Source organism: Macadamia integrifolia, chromosome 3, assembly GCF_013358625.1.
Source record: "Macadamia integrifolia cultivar HAES 741 chromosome 3, SCU_Mint_v3, whole genome shotgun sequence".
In the NCBI taxonomy this organism is placed as follows: Eukaryota; Viridiplantae; Streptophyta; class Magnoliopsida; order Proteales; family Proteaceae; genus Macadamia; species Macadamia integrifolia.
In genome coordinates this window covers 27,620,125-27,635,150 of record NC_056559.1, presented here as the reverse complement: position 1 = coordinate 27,635,150, position 15,026 = coordinate 27,620,125, and the positions used below count along the sequence as shown (strand labels likewise).

The window sequence follows — 15,026 nt, the reverse complement described above, 5'->3', positions numbered from 1 at the left end:
TCGATTAAACAGAAGTTATTGCACCGTAACTTTGACTTCTTCGGCGCTGACGCTAATTGAAAAAAGAAACCCATAAATTACAGGTCCGATATCATCGTCGTCTTCCCCTACGGGAATGATCTAGAGAGAGAAAGATTGTGTCTTCGCCGGTCGTCATCACGGAAATGATTTTCTCCGACTGGAAAGTCTCGGGAGATAAATGTTTTGTCTTTCTCTGACTCTCTGGATTCAGATGTTCTTATCAGAGCAGCGACGGTAGCATCGGTAATAAACGGCGACGGGCGGTGACCTCGCCGCAACTAGGCGAAACCCCTGGGACCTGTGTTTTTTCTCCCTCCAGTGGAATCGGGAACAAGCCTATGGATTTGGGTGAAAAAATAGTAACTTTATACGATACTTCATATTTAATAAAAGTATTTTGATATTTAAAATAAAATATAATTATTAATATCAATATATATATATATATGATATATTCCTTAACAATGATTGGCGGTAAGAAATCTAAGTATAATTTGATAAAACAGAATGGATGATCTTATAATTATGACATTCTCCCAGGGATGGCACGATTAACTTTCCATAAATAAATAAATGACAGATCCACTAATTCCTAAAGATGAGATGGGAAAAATAATGAAGCTTGGTTCAGTTCCTTAAGTAAGTGGTAAGATACATAAAGTGGTAAAAAAAAAAAACAAAAACAATAGCAGAGGATGATGAGAATTCAAAAACATTAGAAAATCATTTAAAAACCGGCATGGATCCATTAGGGTGTGTTTGGTTGCATAATTCAAATGGCGCATGTACCGAATTTGGATAACACCCCTTTGAAAGACATTCTATTGAACAATCTTCATAATAAAGAATTCGTTTGGTTACCTTGAGCCTATGACATGATTCTTCCTGAAAAACTGTTTGATTACCTTGAGTCTGTTGATTGAATTCATATTTAGGAAATCTCCCAGCATCATTTAGTTTGATAGTAAAACATAATTTTCTCCACACATGTTTTGTAAATCTGCCAGCATCATTTTATTTTCTATCTTTTCTTTTTTCTTTCCCTCCACCGTCCCCACCCTAAACTTCCCAGTTACATGTTCATTGAACTCCCAAGAAGGAGTTAAATATAACTCTATATTTCCCACAAATCTTATTAATAACTGACAGATGTTTCTATATGAACTAATACAGCTGAGTAGTAGAATTACCCACTTCAATGGTGATCATGTGATTGGGTAAATTTGGTTTTCAGAATTCATAGTTTCTGTAGAACGATATATATAGATATCCAAATTTTGGACTTTTTCTAATAAATTGAATCGATATTTTGAACACGAAATCAACCAAAATAACAAGAAAGATCAAAGCATGCTGCGCAAAATAAAAAAAAATAGAAAACTGGACATTATAAGAAGAGGATCTACCTCCGGAGCTAGTTGAGGAAGGCCTCTAACAGCCCCATTTTCGTAACCAAAGCTGAATCCAACTACGAATGTGAGGTAGATGAATCAATCAAATTTAAAAACGTTAACCCTATTTCTCAAAGAGAGAGCCCAGAAGATGCTGAGCCTTCAAAGTGTTGTTTCCTCGCTGAAACCTTCGAGAACAGAGAGAGAGAGAGAGAGAGAGAACAAAATACCTTGAAGGTGGTCGGAGGAGTCACCGCAGAGCTTGTTTACCTAGACATGGCTGCTGGCTTCCTTCATCGGTGGGAAGGTTTCGGTAAAACTGTGGAGAACGAGTAGTGATGGAGACCCTAGTTTCCCCATTTTTGTCATACGCCAAAAGACTACTCTGTTTTATACCATGGTCTAAAAAGGTCTTTCAAATCTGAGTTTACCTCTAGGTAAACTCAGATATGAATGACTTCCTTTGAAAATTAGTGATTCTTGGGAATTACATGCCTTCTAACGAATGTCATTTTAGTCGAACCAAACACATCATAAAACATAGAATTGTGATTCTGTGGAAAGTAAATCTGTAGATTTATACAACCAAACACGCCCTAGGAATCTATTTAGAAACCGACAGAATTATGTATCTCCCCTCAATACCTCGTGGGCCTCATCCTTTCGGCCAGTTTGGGGCTTTTGGCTTTTTGGATTTTCACCTTTTTTATAAACTCTAGTTGAATGCTTTATTTAAATAATTTAATAACAAAATCAAAAATCAACAGTTTTGTGTAATTCAGTCCAAAGGTTAGAATGTGATCTGAAGAATCCAACGGTAAATAGGAATTCAAATTATAAAATTGTAAAACAGAAACGGAAACCTCATAGCTTATCAAGCACAAAACATTGACCGACTTATCAAAGTATAACAGAATCAGATATCAACAACTTTGGGTAATCCAATCCAATGGTTGGAATGTGATCTGAAGGATACAAGTATCCAATAGTGAATATGAATTCCCATACATAAAGAAACCGAATAACTTATTAAGCACAAAACATTGATCAAGACATGAGTCATCTTAACTATCAAAGTACCAAATATTCAAATGGTTCAATCAACCACGGACCACCTAAAATAATTCAATCACAGAATCACCCACCTAAAATAGAGATAAAGTGTGCCAATAGCTAATGCAAATAGTCAAACCAACCATAAAAGATCCATCTAAAACATTCAAATAGAGTGTTCAATATTACATTAAAATATCAAATGACCATCTTCTTTCTCAAAATATTTCAATGTTCCCTTAAAAATATTACAACTCTTTGTCCTCCAAAAATGATGTGTTGAGTAATTAATCTTAAGACCACAAATGTGTCCTACACTCCTACTATTCCAAAAAACTGCAACCAAAAGTTAAGAAGATTTAAGACAACATAATGACACTAACAAAAATGTTTTATAAAATACGTGCAAGTACAAACTACGGTACACCTGCTCAATAAAATTGAGCTTATCCTTCTCTAGGAGTAGGACAAGCTGAAGAACTAACAATTGCACCTCTCCCCCTTTCAATTTGTAATAGTTCCAGCACATTTCCAAATGCATTATCCATGTCAACGGGATCATCAAAAGGCTCAGCTACACATAAAGTAAAATAAGATACTAATTAAGCAATTAAGGCAAGTAAAAATGAAAAATATACTAAATGAAAAATTACCTTTGAAGTTTATATCAAACATCCAATCCCGAAGGCATATTAATGCTACCAACATATTAGTGCTCTAGAGTTGGTAGGTAGGAGTTTGCTCTAATATTTTTCAATAACACAGCACCTTGCACTAAAAGCCGACTCCGAAGCAATTGTGAAAACTAGTATAGTCAAGACATCACGAGCCATTCGAGCCACATCTTGATACCTTGACCCATTTGCTTTCCAAAGTGTCAACACATCATACTCGTCATCATCATTATCATGGAATGGGATCTTAAGTTCATCTAGATATATATCCAATTGAGATTTACATTCATTATCCACCTCGGCAAGCACAAATACCATAAATTCATATAGAAATTAGGAAATAACCGAAATATAAATCATTAATAAGATTAGCAATGAATATGAAAACTTGTATTTAAAAAATAAATCAAAATTACTACCAGAATGTAAATTTACTTACAAATCTTGTTTATGATTTCCCAGGACGATGAACAAGAGTAGGAACATCATAGTCAACTGGTTGCATACTCTTGTACTCATCAAACAATTGATACAAAGAAGATCTCACATTGTTGTACATAGTAAATGCATTTAAGTCCAAGTTGGAAAGCTTAAAAAATGCCCAAGTCACAAAACTAAGTTTGTGATGAGGATCAAACACCAAAGCAATGGCCAAAATTGGACTATATTCACTCCAATATTTGTCAAATTTTTTCTACACTTCCACTGCCATTGACTTCATAAAATTGAGCCCACATTATACCTCTTGTAATAAACTTTTGTGAATCTCACATCTGGATACCTTGACCCATTTGCTTTCCAAAGTGTCAACACATCATACTCATCATCATCATTATCATTGAATGAGATCTTGAGTACATCCAGATATATATCCAATTGAGATTTACTTTCATTGTTCACCTCAGCAAGCACAGATACCATAAATTCCTATAGAAATTAGGAAATAACCGAAATATAAATCATTAATAAGATTAGCAATGAATATGAAAACTTGTATTTAAAAAATAAATCAAAATTACTATCAGAATGTAAACTTACTTACAAATCTTGTTTATGATTTCCTAGGACAATGAACAAGTGTGGGAACATCATAGTCAACTAGTTGCATACTCTTGTACTCATCAAACAATTGATACAGAGAAGATTCCACATTGTTGCACATAGTAGATGCATTTAAGTCCAGGTTGGAAAGCTTAGAAAATGCCCCAAGTCACAAAACTAAGTTTGTGACGATAATCAAACACCAAAGCAATGGCCAAAATTGGACTATATTCACTCCAATATTTGTCAAATTTTTTCATCACTTCCATTGCCATTGACTTCATAAATTGAGCCCACATGATACCTCTTGTAATAAACTTTTGTGAATCTCCCAAACATTTTCAAAATATAAATTTGTTGTGGGATACTTGGAACCAAAAAGCAAAACAGTAATTGCATAGAAGGTATACAAAACACTCGTCAATCTCTCAATTTTTAACCATTAATCAAAACTATGACAAGTTTTAAAGTTGTCATCCACTAGTCCAAGGTTCTCAAATACTTTATAATAAAATAAGGCAAAATCAAGCATGAGATAGGTTGAGTTCCACCTTTTAGAAACACCAAAATGGAAGCTCTTACTACTTTGCAATCCGAATTGCTTCTAAATTTCCAAGAATTTTACTTTCCTTGCTTGTGATCCTTTCACATATGTTATACAAGCTCGCACCAACACCATATAGTCATCTATATGCTTTAGTCCATCATGTACAATAAGATTGAAAATATGTGCACAACACCTATTATGAAAGTATAATCCTCTACATAAAAGAGTATTCTTCAAATTTAAATTTTTCTTCAGCAAGTCAACAAAACAAAAATTAGTTATGGCATTATCCCAAGTAATTGAAAGCAAAATCCGATCAATATCCTAGTCAGACAAGATTTTTTAAACCATTTCACAGATATGGATGTCAATGGGTGGAGGTAGCATGATGCAAAACTTCAATTTATGCAACACCCAATCCTTATAAACGTAATGGGCAGTCAAAGCAGCGTATCCATCATTGGTGATGGATGTCCACAAATCATTTGTCAAAGAAATCTTCTCAGCAAAAGAATTAAGTAAAATATTGATTCTAATAGACTCCAAATTGTAAAACCTCAAAATATCTAACATTTGCGTGTTTCGAGTAATATGGGTGTAGTCCAAAAAAAATTATGTAATTAACTCCCTGAACTCCTCATACTCAATAAAAACTAAAGGTCATGTCTCACAATAAACTTCGTAACTTTGTCACAAATAAAGTCTTAGTCAACCTTTTTGTCTCTTAATATCACTTTCCCTTCATTTACATCCAAAATCATTTGGGTGTTTGTGTTTCCTTTGTTTTTCCCATTTTGGCAATGTAGAATATTATAGAAACACAACCCTAAAACGATGCAGAAGATAATGGAAAAACAAGAACAAACAATCCAAACAAGTTTACAAGGTTCGGCAAGATTGCCTACATCCTCGGTGAGATGAGATCCTACTTCACTATCAATGGACAATAGGGTTACAGCGCTCGTCCTCACACCTCCTAGTATTGCTTGCATTACAGAGAAAGAAAAACCTCACTATAAATATGCGAAAAACCTTAATCTGAAAAGTACAAAACTGCCCTAAAAAAAAATATATATATATATATATATATATCGAGCATGGGCTGCACCACTACACCCCCACTATGCAGGGGGGCCTCCTACCCCCTTGCAAGCCCCACAGCCAGCTAATCGGCCTGCGGAACCGCCGTCCTACCTATCGAGGCACCTGCACCAATACTCCCTGAATTAAACTATGACGGAATACAAGACATCGTACACCAACAGAATATATCTCCTAAGGCTTCCAGTTCCATTAACATTACTATCATCCTTATAGACTTGGTTACATCTTTCTATTCAGCTCAATTCCTCCTATCAGCAAAACCCTTCCCATCAAGGATCTTAAACTCATCCTAAACGAAACTCCTTTTCTTCTTGGTAATTTCGTTTGCTACAATTGTTATGACTGAATGTTTTGTCGATGGAATTCCAGGAATATATGGTTCATCATCATACATAACATCAACATCTAACCCACAATCGGGCTCATCTTCTATATTGATGGACATTTCCCTAATTAATAAGAACACATATAACATATTAATTAATAATAACCATAGAAAACTAATACTAATAACAAGACAACAGATTCAGAGGAAAATACAAGAAATTATTAATTAAACATCCATTAGTTTAAATTAAAAATCTATGAAAAACTGATACAAATGACCCATTATTGAAATGTAAAGTAAAATGTATGAGACATGGCCCAACAAAACACAAATTGTGGCTTGTACAAATCCCAACAAAAAATCCAGTATCATCATTCAATTTCAAAGGAATAAAAAGAACTATACACTTACCTCCCTCTCTCTCTAAAAAGCTCCCTACTAAGGATTATTAATTTTCCTATTTAACTTGCTTCAACCATAAGCTGGCTAGAGAGAGAGAGAGTCACAAACACACAAGTAAGCATATTGTCCCTAGCTCTTTGCCTCACTTGTTGGCCTAACCTACTTTCTGTTGGACCCATAGACTTCCATCTTTTCCTCTCTTAGTTTGAAGTTGAAGCAAATAAGAACATGTCCTAATTAACAGATCCTCCATAAATCTTAATCAATTACTCTTAAAATAGCCCTATATAATACAAACCCATCCAGCATTACAAATTCAAAAAGGAACTCTTTAAGTGAACAGGTTATATGAATTTTTAATCAAGACCTTAATCTCCAATACCACAGTGTTGTTTTCCTTTATAAATGACACTTGAATCTCACTCAAAGTAGTAATAGAATCTGTTCTAGATAGAAAAAGGACCTTTAGGTCACTGTTATACACTTTTAAACACCCATGAAATTACACAAAGTCCTAACATTTGTAAACTCTACTTACTAACCCACTTGGATTTAATTGTATACACTCAAATTGCCAATATGTCACAGTCATATAGGAAAAAGAAATTTTCTCTTATATTGTAATTTCACTAATTTGTAAGGTCTAATTTTGTTTATGCATGCTACAGGTTCTCCTAAGGGGCCCTATAATAAGGGTGTGATTGTGTAAAGAAAAGGTTTATCTCTGCCACCTAGATGAATTATACAGGAAAAGATATACACTGAACTTGGCAATGTTGTCCCCTGCGAGTTCTACCAAAGATATCAGCTTCTCTCTGGATTGAGCAGTAACTTGATAGGCTTAAAGCGTTAAGACTCTTAACATAATAGGTTCCCAGGTAAATACAGCAAAGATTATAATATGGCCACCCATCCATTACCTAAAGTCCATACAGAAACCTAAAGATGAATAGCCAAATAGCTAAATAGAACATCGAACTCCGGCCAAAGAAATAAAGAGATTAGTAGGGAAGAGAGATTCAAGGATGGAAATAAAGAGAAACAGTTGAAAATGATTGAACAAATACTTGCAAATAAGGAAAAGGAAACAGTTGTACCTGGAACTGGGAAACCCTAACATGGAGGTAGGAAAAAAATTCTGGCAGCACAGAAGTACTTCAGTATGCATAGATCCTATGGGAGAGAAGACGTTCTAAATTGAAATTTGAACCTCACAACCTTGAAGCTGAAGCACTTCCAGACCGTCCTAATAATGCTTGTGAAGCAGTGAAACACTTCGGTAGGAGAGTGAGAGGCTAGCGATGAGGTCATCTTGGTAGCCTGAGATGCGCTGGCCGCTAGATTGCCAGCAAAGATCTTCAGCAGCTTAGCAGCCTTTTCAGTCTTCACTCTTCGCTTTCAAGTTTCAACTTAGGATTAGAAAAAAAATTAGGGCTTCTAAACGCATGGAAAGAAAAATAAGTACATATACTTGGCAATTTGGGTCTTGTCCATGTTGGGTTGGCTCACTTGGTTAGTTAAGTGGTTCAGTGGTTGGGTTAGTGAGTTAGTCCGTTAGTAGCGTAAGTTAGTGAGTCAGTTTTAGGTTCGGTTTATGTCGGGTCGGTTTGGATCGATTGGGGGTTCGGTTCACATTGCCGGCTTTACCGGTGGCCCAACGGTCTAGCCCAAACCAAATCAAAACCGAATTGGATTTGAAGTACAAACCGAAACCGGCCCAATAAGGCATCAATTCGGTTTGATTCGGATTCAATCGGCTCGGTCCGGGCTGATTTCATCGGTCTGATTTAGTTATTGACACCCCTAACATCGGTGCAGGAGCCACGCTAAAGCACAAGATTCCTTTGCCCTATATAGGGCAAGAGAACGACAAAATGCTATCCTGCTACCGTAGGTACACATTAGTGCACGGGCCAATGGGAGGGCATGCGGGAGCAACTACAATATGGGGGCAACACAGTCTTTCCGCACCCACTGTGTCTAGGCATGTACTTGCACCATATATATATATATATATATACACACCTCTATCATCTCCCACAAGATTAAAAGACCTTGAAACCATTAGAGGGAGATATTAAAGCTCATTAGATGAATTCAAATCAATCTATCTTATTTGTTGCCAACAACGATTTCTTGAATTGATGATCACAAATTGATCAATGAGGGAAAAATTGTCAAATGGAGCACTAAATAATCGAACACCAAATCACCTTGGAGAACTTCATTCCTTTTCTTTTCTCATCTCTTGCACATGCCTTATCTTCTAATATCAATAATAACCTATTGACTCAACCAGCAAACTTTGAAAAGGAGGGGGGGAAAAAGGAAACATAATTTAACATTGGAAAACAGAACAACCGAACAAAGATGTCCAAACTCACCATATTCGCAGGAGGTTCAAGTTGAAGAAAAGAATCACTCTGCAATTAATTATTGATATTAAGTTCTAAAGAAACTCAAAATTCCAGAGACATTTCTCAACTTTATTGATACATGGAAGTTCTGAAATTGGCCTACATCCTTAAAACACACAAATGAGTTATTTTCCAGAAAACAAATTGAGAAACAACCAGAAAGCCCTTTCTAGGTTTCCTCAACAGTATAGTGTTCTAAGCAAATAAAATAGTTTCAGCTTTGTAAAAATAGATTTATACCAACCCTACTGACAGAGACAAAGAACAAGAAAGTTACAAAACATCCACCAATCACAAAAACATTTTATGCTTTTGAAGTAACCTAACATATACTTCAATAGGAAAAGAAAGGCAAAAGGAACGAAAAAAACAGCAATACTAATATTGATACTAGAATATCCAGCACTTTAGTTCAGACACATAAGAGGAACCCCTCGAACCTGCATGGTTTTATGGTACAGGCCCAATTAACAATGCAACTTAACACAACAACTAAGCATTTTCCCAACTAAATGGGGTCGCGGCTTGACAATGCAAATTAATATAAAGTTAAAATAAGCAGTATGAGTTACCAAACAAAATTACATGAAGCAGATACTATATAGTTTCTACTACACGGCACACATTTGGAAACTTTTGGCCTTGTGCCAACTCTATATCCCCTCACAAAATTCCAACCACTGCTTCGCATAATCCCAATTCTTACTACTAGTTGGCCAACAAGTTTGGTGCTCATATATTTAACAAAAAAGACATATTTGTTCTCTGTTAAGAGTATGACAATATTGCTTAAAATGCCAAATCCAGTTAACCTATAGCAGGGACACATGGAACTAAGATAATTGGACTAATCAACAAGAAAAAGAATAACAAATTTTATAGAAGTAAAAGAAGAAAAATCTTTGGACGGCTTCAGAAACTCAACTTGAATGATTATATCCTCCTACATCAAGTTCCTATCTACCACTTCCCAATTATCCTACGTCTCCTATTATCATCCCTAGAGAGAAAGGCTTTAGCCAACTTTTCGTTGTTGTTTAAGACCTTGAAAACATCATCTAAGATGTTAGAATTGAAGCCATCTACCTTCATCACCTCTCTGTAGAGTCTTATCAAAAAAATGCAGAAGCAGATTCCTCTCCTTGAATCAATGCATCAGCTAGTTTTTTAATCTTTGATGCCATCATGCCCAACATATCCACTAGTTCCTCATCCACATGAGGATTCTTTCCGTGTTTCCTAGATGAAGAAACAACATTGGTCAAATACGCCCTTGGCTACACTAGGTGGACATAAAAGCTATCATTTCCTTAAGATCCTCAAAGTTTTAGTCAATAAAAGAATGATGACAAGGCTCTACATCATCACACACAAAAATATTGGGTATCATCACTTTCTAAGTCCAAACCATTCTTGCCAAAACTACCTATAGGCTGATCATTTCCTATTACAATTGTCATTTTATCAACTCATAGATCTAAAAGTCGCTGCTTCTAAATGGTCCTGTGAGGTATTTTTAAGTCGAAACCATAAGTTTTTTTTTCTTAGAAAAGAAAACATGTTCAGAAATTTTAAAACAGTTCAACAACCATAATCTACAACTTTATACTCGACAAAAACAGAACTGTAACCAAATAATTGGGGAATTGTGATACAAAATGACCTTGAATAGCCAAAATCTGGAGCAGATACTAACCATTGCCCAAGCTTCCTGCTATAAACTATAATGGCCTACCTAAATCCTAAAATCAGCTAGCTAGATAGCTAGACTACTCAAATAATTGTAGAAAAAAAAATCAACAAATTTAACACATGATAAGAGTCATTTGGAACTTACTGTAAACTATACTCCCAAAACCATTGTTTTTGGGAGGGACAACAACAAGAATTATATTGGATAGACACATTAGAAAATGTATTTCTGGAAAAATAAGAGAAAGCACTAGGTAACAATGTTGAATGTGCATTAAAGATGACATTAAAAAATGTATGACATAAAAAATTGCATTCTGAATTCTACAAGCATATAATGCTTCCTAAGGTGAGTAAACATGGGAAGAACTTATTTAAGTCAAAATTTCAAGCATGCATCACATTCACATAGCTAGGGCAATACATAATTAACATGCACTTTTTTAGCTTAAATTAATTAATTTCCTCAATGTTGTAATAGTAGTGCTTTGTGAAACACTTCATGATTGTTGCCCACGTCTGAGTTTGGGCCTGATCCAACTGAGTGAGCCAACGAAGATCTAGGCCTAGGCCTGAGAGAGGTAGCAAGAATGCTTGCCCCATCTGATCTTCAGTGAGTCCCCACGACCTGAAGATGTTGATTAACACTTTCAAATGGACCATTGAATCACTTTTTCCTATGAACTTGTCTGTACTCCACTTGAGATTTTCTAGAATTCTGACTCTGGGGAAAAAATCATTTTATCTATCCCTGTAACATTAGAATCCGCTGCAAGCCTTCTGTAAAATTATCTATTTTTATATTGATGATAAGTTCAAAGTTTAGTATGTCCATCCATTCCTACGTAAGACTTCCATTAGTTTATAAGAATTTGCATTTCTTCTTTTAAGACTTCCATTAGTTTATAAGAATTTGCATTTCTTCTTTTATTACTTCTGATTACATCCATGAAAGCATTCCAACTAATAAAGGCAAAACAAGCCTCACCTGACAAACCTGATTTAATACTAAGATCCAACTAAGCAAATCAATGCAAACGGCCCGTCAAATGTTTTAATGATATGACGACGTTGGTTTAGTTATCAATGCGAATATATTCCTCACATGAAAGGAAGAGCCTATACAGAAGTGAAAGATACAAAAATCAGTAAAATAACAAGGTACTCACCTTGGATTATGTGTGTTTAAATCACTCTTATGCATCATATCATGCATCCTCACATATTAATCTATATTATAGCCTTCAAATAAACAAACAAAATAAGTAAATAAGTAAATAATCTTCCAAACTATCAAGAATGAAATTTAACTTTGGGAAAAAAATCGTTCAATACCTGAGATAGATATTTTTATAATCTTTCTTCTCCATGAATTTTGATTTAAAGTTGCATGAGTAATAATGATGACGGTAATATCATAAAATTTATAAGAAATTTTCTTATTTTAAGCATTTATGTGATCTTTGTGATATGAGTATTTGATTTCATGTTAGAAAAAAAGAAAAGGAAATTTCCTCAAACAATTAAACTACGTACCAGGAGTAGTAAGAGTGAAGCTGTTGAAGTGGCCAACTTGTCTGAGGGTCATATAAATTCCGGTGGTTCTGGTTCTAATCATAAAGCCCTAAGCCCTGATAATTAGTGGAAAATTGTCAGGCTTGTATTATCAAATTTAGATGAAGAATTTTATTTTTTTGGTGAAATTTACCTATGTTATCTTCTTAAGAACATATTGATGTATAACAGTAGTATGAGGGAAGCTGTTGAAGTGACCAACTTGTTCGTGCGGGTTATGAATTCCGGTGGTTCTAGAGCCCTGATAATTAGTGAAAAATTGTCAGTCTTGCATTATCACATTATCAAATTTAGATGATGAATTTTATTTTTTCAGTGGAATTTATAAAAGTAAAATTACCTGAAGTAACAAACAAGTCCGTTTGACAAGTCGGAGTGCTCCTCGTTACTGGAGCGTGGAGGAAGGGGGAAAAAATGGCTCAATACTGGGATAGATATTTTTATAATCTTTCTTCCCCGTGACTTTTGATTTAAAGTTGCATGAGTAATAACGATGATCATAATATCATAAAGTTTATAAGAAGATTTCTTGCCCAATCCTCCCATTCCACACACTAAAATGATTCCATAACATATACTGATACCAAAACATGGATCACCAATGTAATAAAGAATCTGGTTCAGCAGCATTTGTACTGTTGGTTGTTTCCGGACAACGTTTCTGGACTCCATTTCTGGAGATGGAAAAGGTGACCTTGCCTTTACAAAGTGTTCGTTGAACCTATGATCAGCCTTTAGCCTGGGTTTTGTAGATCTCTCACGCTATTTGTCATTGGAGTTTACCAAGTAGGTAACCAATTTGTCGACTGGAGATCAGCTCTTGGTTGATGACAGGGGGAAATGGAGGGAGGGAAAACTTTCTCTGAAATTTCCAAAGGTAATAGAAAGAAAGCAGAACGACTGGAGCAATTTTGTAATAATTGCTACTTGATTCGGAAAATGGAAGACAAGAAAAAGATTGTAAAAACTAAAATCGCGATAGAATAGGGACTCCTGAAGATGAAGCTAATAGCCACAAGGGGCGATGAAGATGGGGAGAGAAATAGGGTTTCGAAATAAGAACATTGTTAGATGGGAGAAACGGAGAAAGCGACAAGGGGATAGAAATAGGGTTTCGGATTCCTTTATGTCCCGTTTGTTTGGAGGGAAATATTTGTCGAAATAAAAATAGGGTTTCGGATTCCTTTGGTCCCGTTTGTTTAAAGTGGAGTATTTTGGTGCGGTGAACCAGTGAAGACCGTGAAGTGGTGAACAATCAGAAATTCAGAATGATAGAGTTTTTTTTTTTTTTTTAACCAGTGTTTTAAAAACAGGAATATAAATTTGATTCCAATCAATTCCAATTTAAAATCGTTTGAATTTGGTTAGATCGTTTTCAATAACCTTAGAATTGGTATTTTGGTTTTAAAACCCTCTAATTCAAAGATTCTTTATATTTTGAATTGAAAATTGATTCATTCGTCATCAGTCCTGAGTCTCCTTATTGATTTCGAGGTGAACTAGCTGATTTCCCATCCGATTCATCAAGTCTTGAAACCCTGCATCCCACCTCCTTTGGTTGGGTGGAAGAGAGAGAGAAAGAGTGGCCTTCGCATATGACGTTTAGTAGAATGTCGAGAAGATTGGCAATAGTTGAACTTGTATTGAGGGGATAGTGACATTCATATCACCGATTTTCTTTTTCAAAAATTTATCTTCGATCGTTCTCCAACCACATTTGGAATAGGGTTTCTCAGCCGTACTTCCTTGGTTGAGCCGCATATTTAAAAGATCGAGCTCCTCTACAGCCCAATATGTTGTGCAATGCATATCCAACGAGTGGGAGCACCTAAGCATACATTCTAGCTCAATGACACGCATCCCCAAGGACTCCCAACCATTGAATGTGTACCCACATGCCATGTTACACCATAGAGGAGCCCCATGTATATTTTAAAAATAAGGGTCCCACACTGTTTCTATGGTGACAATGAGGCACATCAGTTTTAATAAGCTTGAAGCCCATATGGCTAGCATTTCCCAAAATAAATTTTATGCCTATCACCAACTTTACAAAAGCCAGATTGATTTTTGTCAACCAATCGTCATGTTGGATGTATAACTCATGGATTAATCATGTACAAGTTTCAATTCAATCAAATACATTTTCATGTACTTCAAATGACACCTCTTTTAGTCACTAGATTTTTAAATCTTTTATTTTGCTATTAGAGAACTTTATTTCGTCATAAACTTGACATGTAAGTATAGGACCTTTAAGTCTATCATCCACAAAATTGGATCCAATTAATCTTATAGCAAATATTTGGGTGAATCAACAAGATTATCCAAATAATCCATTTTAGAAAAATCTTTCCCCTTTATATAATGTTTAAAAGTGGATCATAGATGAAGATATATTTATTTTTGTCCTTTTTGAGGTTTCTTTTTCTTTCTTTTAATTTAACAAATTTTTTTTGGGCAAAGTTTTCTCATCCTAGATTCATACTTTAACCCATTTTAAGCTAAACAAATGGAGCCGAATAAGAATTCACAATTAATATATTTAGCTTTACATTTTAATAAGGAAATAACAATGGATTATAATTCTACCCAAAAAAAAATTTTGATTTAGAAAAACGACTATATGCATATTTATTATGACTATTTTTTAAACTTTTTTACCATGACCATGTGCTTATTAGCATGAAGATAGATATTGACTTAAAAACGCTATCAGGTTATGTAAGTAGCGTTGTTAGGGTATTCTAGTGCCTCCCAATGTCTATCTCTCTCTTCCTT

General features: G+C 35.0%; 2 long non-coding RNA genes across 2 annotated transcripts; both read right to left on the bottom strand.

Annotated features, from left to right (window-relative positions):
* Positions 1-2,373: 2,373 nt before the first annotated feature.
* Positions 2,374-11,654, bottom strand: LOC122073421. Its single transcript, XR_006138783.1, has 2 exons — positions 3,119-11,654; positions 2,374-3,039 (listed from the first exon to the last, which is right to left on the bottom strand). It is a non-coding gene; the product is annotated as an uncharacterized LOC122073421 (long non-coding RNA).
* Positions 11,655-12,017: 363 nt separating this feature from the next.
* Positions 12,018-13,327, bottom strand: LOC122073422. Its single transcript, XR_006138784.1, has 3 exons — positions 12,586-13,327; positions 12,379-12,486; positions 12,018-12,301 (listed from the first exon to the last, which is right to left on the bottom strand). It is a non-coding gene; the product is annotated as an uncharacterized LOC122073422 (long non-coding RNA).
* Between the last annotated feature and the right edge of the window lie 1,699 nt (positions 13,328-15,026).